The sequence below is a fragment of the Euprymna scolopes genome, chromosome 42, assembly GCF_053919585.1.
Source record: "Euprymna scolopes isolate OS-2025 chromosome 42, ASM5391958v1, whole genome shotgun sequence".
Taxonomy (NCBI): Eukaryota; Metazoa; Mollusca; class Cephalopoda; order Sepiida; family Sepiolidae; genus Euprymna; species Euprymna scolopes.
The window spans coordinates 66,398,120-66,408,918 of record NC_136523.1 but is presented as its reverse complement, the minus strand read 5'-3'; the positions used below and the strand labels follow the sequence as shown (position 1 = coordinate 66,408,918).

Genomic DNA, 10,799 nt, shown 5'->3' with positions numbered 1-10,799 from the left:
AAAATCCGAAGACAACTTGCAAGCGTTATCAACGAGAAAACGTTAACAAGAAAACGATAAATAGAGCAAGAACCTAAGTGATGTACAATAATAATGGAATGAAACGAACAAAACTGATAATGTGGGGAGCTTGTCACTCATATTCCAGGGAAAACCACTAGGTTTTATCACCAGCAAATCACTATTAATAAATACCGTAAGAACACCAGTTGAGTTAATAGATTATCGAGAAAGAGGAGAAGGATTTTCGTAAATTTGTATAAGAACAGTGGACTAGACGTGGGATTGTTGGGATTACTATATAACCTTCACTAATATCCTTGAGAACGGCATGAATCCATTTTTTTTTTTTTTTACAAAGGGGTAATATCAAGGCCCGGGGCACTCGAGGATAAGAGTTAATGTGTGTATTGTATTCATTGAGACAGTTGCGTAATAATCGTTTGTATTTGTAATTTGTTATAATCAGATTATTTACGAGGACGGTTCAATAAGTACTTGTTTACGTTGGACTTGAAGACGAAAATATTGTAGTCAACTGGAAAGCAGACTAGCGGAACAGAGTTCCACGGGCGGGTTGTTCTATGAATCAAAACTCTGGAATAAATAATAGTGTAGACGATACTCAAGTCTTGTTTGTGCAACTAGTCTAGGAGAAAGAAAATGAAAACTCGCAATGTTCTCTGCTTATTTCAATATGATCTTTTGGCTAGGACCATCTTTCCTGTCCTTGGTTAAGGAAGGAGAAATCCTTCTAGACGGAGGTAAATTTTATTTTATTTTCATCTTAATTCAGAGTTCCCTATTGAACATTTGAGTTTTTCTCACATTAAACACCGACCTGTCCTTATGGAGAAACGAATAAATGGGAACTTAACCGTAAATGATGCACTTTTGAAGATTATTATTATGACCTTGTGTAGATCGGTATTACGCTAGTATTACAAATGGACCTGCACAGTTGATTAACAGAATTTTAGGGAATTTGTTTTCGTTGTAATATACAAAGAGTCGGGGTTGTACTTGTATTTAATAATCATCTATTATTTTTTATTTATCATCATCATCATCATCATCATCATCATCATCATCATCTCTCTTCATCTCTTTCACTTATACTAATTCCATCCCCTTGTCGTTCCCACTGTGACATCATGTACTCATATTTAAGAGAAAGAGATGCTGAAAAACATTCAAATTACGATGTCAGGTGGGACAAAATGTGATCTTTAAAGTTTCCCATTGGACAATATCTCGTTGGAATAGTTGCACATCGACGCACTCCTCCTCCCCACTAACCGATTTCACTTTAAGTCTTTGACACTTTAGATGTTTGACCGAAATACAACACAAATCCTCGTCGTTTTTGTTCATTCTCATACGCAGCTTAGACCTTCTTTTTCTAATAGAGTGATACTATGACATTCAGCTAATCGTAATTGTATCTCAGAAACATCTATATATGCACCATCAAAAGTTGCAGTATGTTATTTGTCATATATAAAGAGCCAGAAGAAGAACCAACAACTTTGGGTCTCTATCTCAGTTAAAATTAAGCAGTGAGTTAATTTGTTTTTTTATTTCCATATTTTTTATTTTGTTAACTATTGCTTAGGCATTTTCTTTTACTCACCTGGTACAGGCCATCAGGCTTATATCAGATTGGAGTATGATTCTATTCTACTTGGCGATGGCTGACGGAATGTGGTTAAAGGAGCATCCTCCCAGGGTCAAAAAGTCAGAGGTTACAACGGCTGAAATAACATTCCAGATGAGATCAGCAGTTCGTATAATCTAAATAATACAAATTATGATCCTCAGCTAAAAAATTTAAAAATATAAAGACCAATGTGTATAAATTTATATCTATCTCGTCACCTAAGCGGTAGCGTGTAAAAAAATGTCGGATGAAACAATTTTAAGAGTTTAAGGGAACGTAGAAGGTTAATCAACTTAAGATATCTAAAATGAATTCGGAAAGAAATACATTATATTTCTATGATACAAACGTGTTCCTTCTTGTTTTCCTTTCTTTTTTTCATACCGATTACCACGTTTTTTTTTAAATTTATTTCTTAGAAGTTTTCTGTTTGAGCCGTTTTCTTTCAGACTTATTTCTTATTTTTACTTCACTGATTGAAACGTTGTTTCATATGAATATTAGTGAGAACAATGGATAAGCATATTTATTTTTTCAACATGAAGTTCAAATATTAAAGAATTCACTTGTCTCTTAGTTTAATCTATGTTGTTATGAACCAACAATGTTTAATGAATTCCATCACAAAAATTACACAATTCATTTAAAAAATGGACTTTTTATAAAAATAAAAAGCGCCTTTTTTTTTAAAATTTTGTATTTGATCTTTTTAAACTTCACCAACGCGGATGTTATTTTATAGTAATATAAATACGTACACTAGTGAAGTATATTTTTTCTGTCGGTTTGACTGATGTACGATATTCTCTCTCTCTCTCTCTCTCTATATATATATATATATATATATATATATGTGTATATATATATATATATATATATATATATATATATATATATATATATATATATATATATATATCCCATATATATTAGTAATGGGGTAATTCCAATATTTTTGACTGATTCTTATACAATTACCGATTCTCTTTTAAATTCCCGATTCCGATACAATTACGGATTCCGATTCTTTTACCATCTTAAAATCTAATATTTAGTTGTAGATTCATTATTATTATTATTAATTTTTTAGATTACCGTAAAAATGCATTTAATACATGCATATATTTTCGCAAAAAAAAAAAATACACTTAGGAGGTGATATATCGATTTTAATTTTATTGGTAGTTTAAAATCAATAAATACCATTTTTCTCATTAGTACTAAAACAAAGCAATAAATAAGCAATTAAAAAAAAAATTCTTGGCATCGGAAAATAGGCACAAATTTGTTCGATTCCAATACCCCCAAAAGTTGCAATTATTCCGATTAATCGTTCCATATATATGCATACTATGCTATAACATATTTTCAATAAATATTAATAATTTTGAATACCTATAGACACTAGTGGTTTGTGCTTACACGGTTTTATTCTCAATTTACAAATAGGACTCAACTTTAATTTTACTTAAAGGGAATTGTAATTAGTTTTCAATAAGTATTAAAAATATTTTATACCTACAGACACGAGTGTTTCACACTTACGTAATCAACAATATTCGTTAAAGCACCCACATTTGTTGAATAGAATTAGATACATCCCCTATTATGTACCGTATCACTGTTATATATATATATATATATATATATATATATATATATATATATACGAAATTTGGACGAATTAAATTATCATATAATTATTATATTTAAGCATATTTTACGTCCGCGCAAAGCCACCCGCTGCCATCCGCTAGTCTAATATACAAAAAGGCTATATGTCTGTCTCCATATTTTAAAAGTCTATCTCCTCCGAAACTACAAGTCGCAGAGCAGCACTGGAACCCTTAAATGATTGAATTTTTTACGGGCCATTCTTTTATAGGTCTTTAGCTGGTTAAAATAGTTTTTAAGGGGTAAAAATTGAAAAAATCGTTATATATTTTTTACTTTCATTTTATTTTTTATTTTTAATTTTTAACTAGACTACCCGTGACCCGTTGGGTCAGTATGTTATATTAGCTATGGAATTCATGTATGAGCGCGACACTTGTGACGTAAAGAAAATAGTCTTCTTTTTTTTGACATAACAGAAACATTTCTCTGATAGCATATTAAAATGAAAAATCACGGACGGATCACTCAAACATGACAAAAAAAATTCTACCTATTCGTGTAAAGTTACCTATTTTTCTGAATAATCGCTCAAAAATCGAATATTAAACATGATTTTCCTACGAATCGAACGCCGACGAAAGTCATTTAGCAGCAAAAACGCACATGAACCTACCGATGAGAAAAACCCATATTGGAATCCTTTAACCAAGTTATAGAAACTTACAATCTAAAAAGAAACAATAATTAATAAAACCTGAAGCAAAAAAAAAAAAATAAAATAAAATAAAACTAATATTGAAACAGATAAGTAAATGTATCAATAAATTCACTGTTCTCACACAGCTATTTTGTATCTAGAAATGTAAACAAAAAACAAAAAAGGAAGGAAGGAAGGAAAAGGAACGGATAGAGAGTAATAGTAGTAGTCTTGGCTTTACTACAATTGTTCTTATGTTTTCAACAGGTTAAAGTTGTTTAGTTGTAGGAAAATAGCGACAGTATAGTTGTAATAAAGAATAGTTACAAAACACCCCCACTCTTCCCATGTTAAATAATAATTTCGAAATAATAATATTAATATTTCAGTGCGCAGGTCAAAATCTGCAAAAGAAGCGATTTGTGTTTATTTGTTTACGTTGTTATGGGTTAATGTTTATGCGCGCATGCGTAACCGGATGTCGTAAACCGGAAAGTGGGTTACATCACTTGTTACAAGGTCATTTGAGTTTTATAATTATATAGATTAGTTCATATGCGTGTCACGTTGGTACAGTGATAACGTCATCAGATTTGAATGCTACAGCTTCGGTTTTCGTGGATTTGCATTCATCCGTAAAAGATCTAGCTAATTTGAATATTCTTTTAAACATTCATTTCAATTAATTCCCTATTAGTTATTTTCGGTTTCCTTATGGGATGATCATCTTGGTTAACTATTACGTGTAATTATATTCATGCAGATATTCTACATGATTTATACTTGCGTAATATTTGCGTAAAAAGCTTATAGTAAATAAAAACCTCTTTCCATACATATTTATGTATGCATATATATTTTTGTTTAAAAATTTTTCCCTACCAACACCTCCTACAGTTTTTGGTCTACAGACAGGTAACTTCATATATAATGTATTTGAATCAATGCGAAACATTATATTTGGGTGTTAGTCCGAGAAAATCGGTATAAAAGTGTGAAAATTAAAGAAAATAAATTTTACCAGGTGAATGTCGAACGAGGGCATGACGAATATGTATGCATAAAGTAGTAACTATTGGTTCATCTTTTAATTCCTTAGCCTCGCAGCAAATATGTTTTCATAGCTCAGTTATTAACGGCGGAGGACGAAATAAATTGTAAGCTAAACGTTTCGGTTTCTATTATCGATGAAAACGCATATGTCGTTTTTTTTTTTTTTTTTTTTTTTTTAAACTTTTTAAATCATTACTATATACTGGGCCCCCCTTCTCAGGTACATGCTATTATAAAAAAAACCTAGACACCTCAAAAGCATGTGGACCAGATCTCATCCCGGCTGTGCTATTAAAAAAATGCTCTGCCGAGGTTGCTCCAGTTCTGTCCAAACTTTACAATAAATGCCTTAACGAATCTTGTTTTCCCGACTGCTGGAAAACCGCCTCTGTGGTACCAGTCTTCAAGAATTCTGGTGAAAGAACTGACCCACTAAATTATCGCCCCATTAGCCTCCTCCCGCTTTTCGCCAAAATATTTGAGTCCTTAGTTAATCAAGCCCTAGTCCAGCACCTAACAGCTGCTAAACTCCTGACTGACAAACAATATGGATTCAGGCAAGCCCGTTCAACAGCAGATATCTTAACTGTAGTTTCTGAACGTATATGCCGTTCATTGGATAAAACAGGGGAGGGTAGAGCGGTGGCCCTCGATATACCTAAGGCTTTTGACAGGGTATGGCACGATGGTCTTCTAAGAAAAATTAGATCATATGGAATCACTGGAAGAATTCATAATGTAATTAAATCCTAGAATATATATAATGTATATTCCATAAAAATTTCCATAAAAATTTTAGAGCTCATTATTAAAACAAATTTTCTTCAATGTAATATGCAAATGAAATAACCTTTTTTAATGTTGATTCCTTTTGAATAAATATTATATATAGAAATCATGCAGACTGATTACAACCAAAGGACGCCCCGCATTGCCCGGTTGTTGAATACGCTTAAATATTGATATTTGTATTAATGCAGATTTCGTATTTATTGTTATATTATTATAACAATAAATACGAAATCTGCATTAATACAAATATCAATATTTAAGCGTATTCAACAACCGGGCAATGCGGGGCGTCCTTTGGTTGTAATCAGTCTGCATGATTTCTATATATAATATTTATTCAAAAGGAATCAACATTAAAAAAAGTTATTTCATTTGCATATTACATTGAAGAAAATTTGTTTTAATAATGAGCTCTAAAATTTTTATGGAATATATATACATATATATATATATATATATATATATATATATATATATATATATATATATACATACATATATATATATATATATATATATATATATATATATATATATATATATATATATATATATATATATATATATAAATCCAAATGTATAACTTGAAAAAAGTTAAAACAATTTCCAGAAATTCTTTTAACTTTTTTCAAGTTATACATTTGGATTTTACCGTCACTGGATTATTTATCTTCCACCAAACTATCCATTCATGTGTAATCACCTTTTTCTTCACCATATTCCCTCTGCTTCACTTTTTTTGTTTTCAAGTAAGATCTTTGACTTACTTGTTGTTTCATCAAATACTTTTGCATGCAAAATCCGATCCCGCATTTTGCTAATTCCTACCCTCTGATGAGAAGGAAAGTATTTCTTCGAAACTCTGCAGATTAAGGACTTTCCACTTATCTAGTGTTTCCTTTTAAGATTAAATATGTTTTTAACTGATTTCAAAGTGTTTTTTAACATGTTTTATTAACTGTTTGCTCGTATTATAAGCTCTATTTCCTATTTGGTTTTATCGAGCTTTTACATCTAGCTGAGATAATTTTATAAATATTAATTCTTTAATATTTATAATATACTTTAATTTTACCATCTTGGATCATTTTGGTAAATTTAATTGTAATTTTTATTTTATTTTATATATACATATATATATATACATATATATATATACATGTATACACATATATATATACATATAAATATGCACATTATACACATATATACGTATCCACATATATATACATATACACACATATATATATATGCATATATGTGCAAATATAAATATACATATATACAAATATATATACATAGACATATATATATACAAATATACATATACATATATATACAAATATACACATACATATATACAAATATACACATACATATATACAAATATACACATACATATACATATATATACAAGTATACATATACATACAAATATATATATACATACAAATATATATACATATACACAAATATATATACATATGCAGGTATATATACATATATATATACATATACATACACACACGTATACACATGAATATATAAATATACATATATGTATATATACATATATATTAGCATTTTTTCTTTTATGCACGTTTCATTAAATAGCACAGACAACTCTTGCTTATTTTTCTTGTAATCCTCCTTTTCTCTTTGCCGGGCCATTTTCCGAACGTTTTTTTTTTTCCAGTGAAAACAGAAATTTCCTCTAATCGCGAACGTTTTCGACCTCCATTGGTCATCATCAGGCGAGTAGTAAAAAATAAAAAAATAAAAATGAAAATAGCGAGATGAAATGAAAAGACAATTAAAAGACGATCAAAATCGCTTGAAATCACTAAAATACTTAAAAGCACTTGAGCGTGCCCTCCGTTTCATTTTGAGTCTTGTTAATCGTTGGTTTATTAATGTGGATTAGCAATGCCTCAAAGATTGGGAGGTGAACCTCGCAATATGAGACGGTTAAAATGGCCGTGTTTCTTTATTAATATGTCTCTAAATTCATAAAAATAAAAAATTAATAAAAATAAAAAATTAATAAAAATAAAAAATTGATAAAAAACACGGCCATATTGCGAGGTGCACCTCCCGATCTTTGGGGCATTATTAATCTACATTAATAAACCAACGATTAACAAGACTCAAAATGAAACGGAGGGCACGCTCAAGTGCTTTGATATATATATATATATATATATATATATATATATATATATATATAGTACTGCCAAGATATACAAAGTCATCAACGGTGCCCAGTTTCGTTCCATTTACACAGATGACCGGTTCGTCGTAGCGGCTGTTTGGAGCTGGGGTGAACATTACCTTGGTTTTGTCCAGGCTAATTGTGAGGCCAAGGCAGTGCACGCCCTGGAGAAGCGGTCCATGATGCCCTGCATATCTTCTGCCGTGTGTGCGACGAAGTCTACATCGTCAGCATACAGCAGCTCCCTGACAAGTGAGTGAAATGTTTTCGATCTGGCCCTGAAACGAGTAAGGTTGAATAACTTGCCCGTTGTCCGAAATCGAAAGAGCACTCCCGTTTCACAGTTTCTAAATGCGAACGCGAGTGTTGTTGCGAAATAGATTGAGAACAAGGTTGGAGCTAGAATATCTCCCTGTTTTACCCCGTTGTCGATGGCAATGCCCTCTGAAACTGTGCCGTTTAGCTGGAGGCGCGCTTTCATGTTTTCATGCAGTTGTCTGATCATATTTACGAAACCAGGTGGACATCCATGTTTCCCCAATATTATCCACAGGGCAGTTCGGTTTACAGTGTCGAAGGCTTTTTTCAGATCTACAAATACCTGGTATAGAGCTAGCCTTTGTTCTTTGCATTTTTCCTGTATCTGACGGACTGAGAAGATCATGTCCATTGTGCCACGCCCGGGTCTGAACCCACTTTGGGCTTCGGGCAGTACTGAGGGGCAAATATATTCATTTAGTCTGTTTAGTAGGAGTCTGGCAAATACCTTACCGACTACCTCCAACAGACTTATACCCCTGTAGTTCCCACATAGGACTTTTTGTCCTTTTCCCTTATACAGTGGGATTAGTATCGCGTCGATCCAATCTTGGGGTACAGGAGACCCAGACCAGACCTTGGATATCAATCGGTGTACTTCAGCTGTAATTTGATTGCCCCCATATCGGAGAATCTCGACAGGAATGCCGTCCAGCCCCGGCAACATTCCCGTATTTATCTCGCTAATAGCTTTGCTGATATCATGTTGAGTCGGGTGAGCCAGCATCTTTTGTCTGATTTCCTGCTGTAGCAGATTCCTGATGACTTCCTCATCAATAGTTGAGGGGTTGTCGAACAGATCTCCGAAGTGTTCTGTCCAGCGCTGCATGATTTTGTCCAGGCTCCTATTGATCTGAGGGGCACCATCACTGAGGATTGAGGCCCAAATACCTGTCTGATAAGGTGGTACATAGTTTTTGCATCTTTGCTATCAAACGCCAGTTGCACCTGGTTGGATATATTCTTCCACCATTTATTCTTCATGCTTCGTATGTTGCGTTGTAGCGATGCTTTCGCTTCCTTGAACTCCTGCTTTAGTCTCGGCCGGTCCCTTTTGGGCGCTCCGAGCATTTTCTGGAGTGCGTTATTTTTTTGCTCTATAAGTTCATTGATTATGGCATCATTTTCGTCGAACCAGTCTTGATTCTTTTGTTTCACGACACCTAGTACTTCACAGCTGACATTGTGTACGGTCGACTTGAATTTCTCCTATGAACCATCATAGTCCGCACTTCCGAGAGCGACTTGTAGTTCTTTCTGCACGGCCTTGGACTTTAGCTTACCTGTGGCTAGTCTTTTGGGTGGCTGCGCACCTTGTGACCGGAATCTCCTCCTAATGTGGAGTTTCAGCTTGGCTCTAACAAGCATGTGATCCATTCCACAGTCCGCACCCCTCATCACGCGAACCTTGCAGACATCCTGAATGTCTCTTCTTCTGGTGATAACATAGTCCAGGATATGACCATGTCCAGAGCGAGGATGAAACCATGTCGCTTTATGGGCAGCCTTTTGCTGTGAGAACGTATTGCATATCACCAGCTCAAATTCAGAGCAAAGCTGTAAGAGGTGAAGTCCATTTCTATTCGTCTTACCCGTACCATATTTTCCCAACGGTGACCAAATCTCATGGTCATTTCCCACTCTAGCATTGAAATCCCCCAGCAGTATTATTTTATCCGCTTTCGGGGTTGAACATAGGGCTGCTCGTAACTCCTGGTAAAATGTAATGGTGTCTTTTTCGTCCCTGCAGAGCGTGGGAGCGTAGATGGAATATACGCTACCGAAACGATTTCTCCCTATGGGTGCTCTAAGGTACATAATCCTATCAGACAGCGCACATGGCTGTTCTAATCCTTTAACTAGTTCGGTTCGGATGGCAAACCCCACCCCACCGACCCTCCTTTCCCCCTCCGGTTTTCCCTTCCAGAAGAAAGTATATCCACCTCCCACTTCGGTTAGCTGATCTTCATCACTCAGGCGGGTTTCCGCCAGAGCAGCGATATCAATCCTATACCGCTTAAGTTCCTTCGCGATGATAGCCGTTCGTCGCTCAAGGGTTAGAAGAAAAAATATCGTGGTCAATAAGTGTTCGGACGTTCCAGGTCGATATCATGAGTCTTTGTTTGTTCTTTTGGGTATTTTTCCTGCTTTAAGGAACAGCCGCCAACCGCAGTAAGCTGGCCAGCTCGGAGATGAACAGGCAATTAAAAGCGACGGAACCCTCGATAAGGAAATCTTAGGAAGGATCAATAAGGCAAGTAAGGCCTTTGGTAATCTCGAAAAACGAGTGTGGGCAGACAGAGCCCTGACCTTCAAAACAAAGATAAAGGTATACTAGACTTGTGTACTACCTGTCCTCCTATATGCCTCGGAAACATGGATGACATATTGCTGTCATATCAAGGCTCTGGAAAGATTCCACCAGACATGCCTACGCAGGATATTTAATG

General features: G+C 34.2%; 1 protein-coding gene across 1 annotated transcript in view; it reads left to right on the top strand.

Annotated features, from left to right (window-relative positions):
* Positions 1 to 1,313: 1,313 nt before the first annotated feature.
* Positions 1,314 to 10,799, top strand: part of LOC145267173 (potassium voltage-gated channel protein Shaw-like) — a 239,127-nt gene continuing 229,641 nt past the window's right edge. The window contains exon 1 of the mRNA XM_080123230.1: positions 1,314 to 1,559. The gene's annotated coding sequence lies outside the window, so the exon portion shown is untranslated. The remainder of the gene's footprint in view (positions 1,560 to 10,799) is intronic.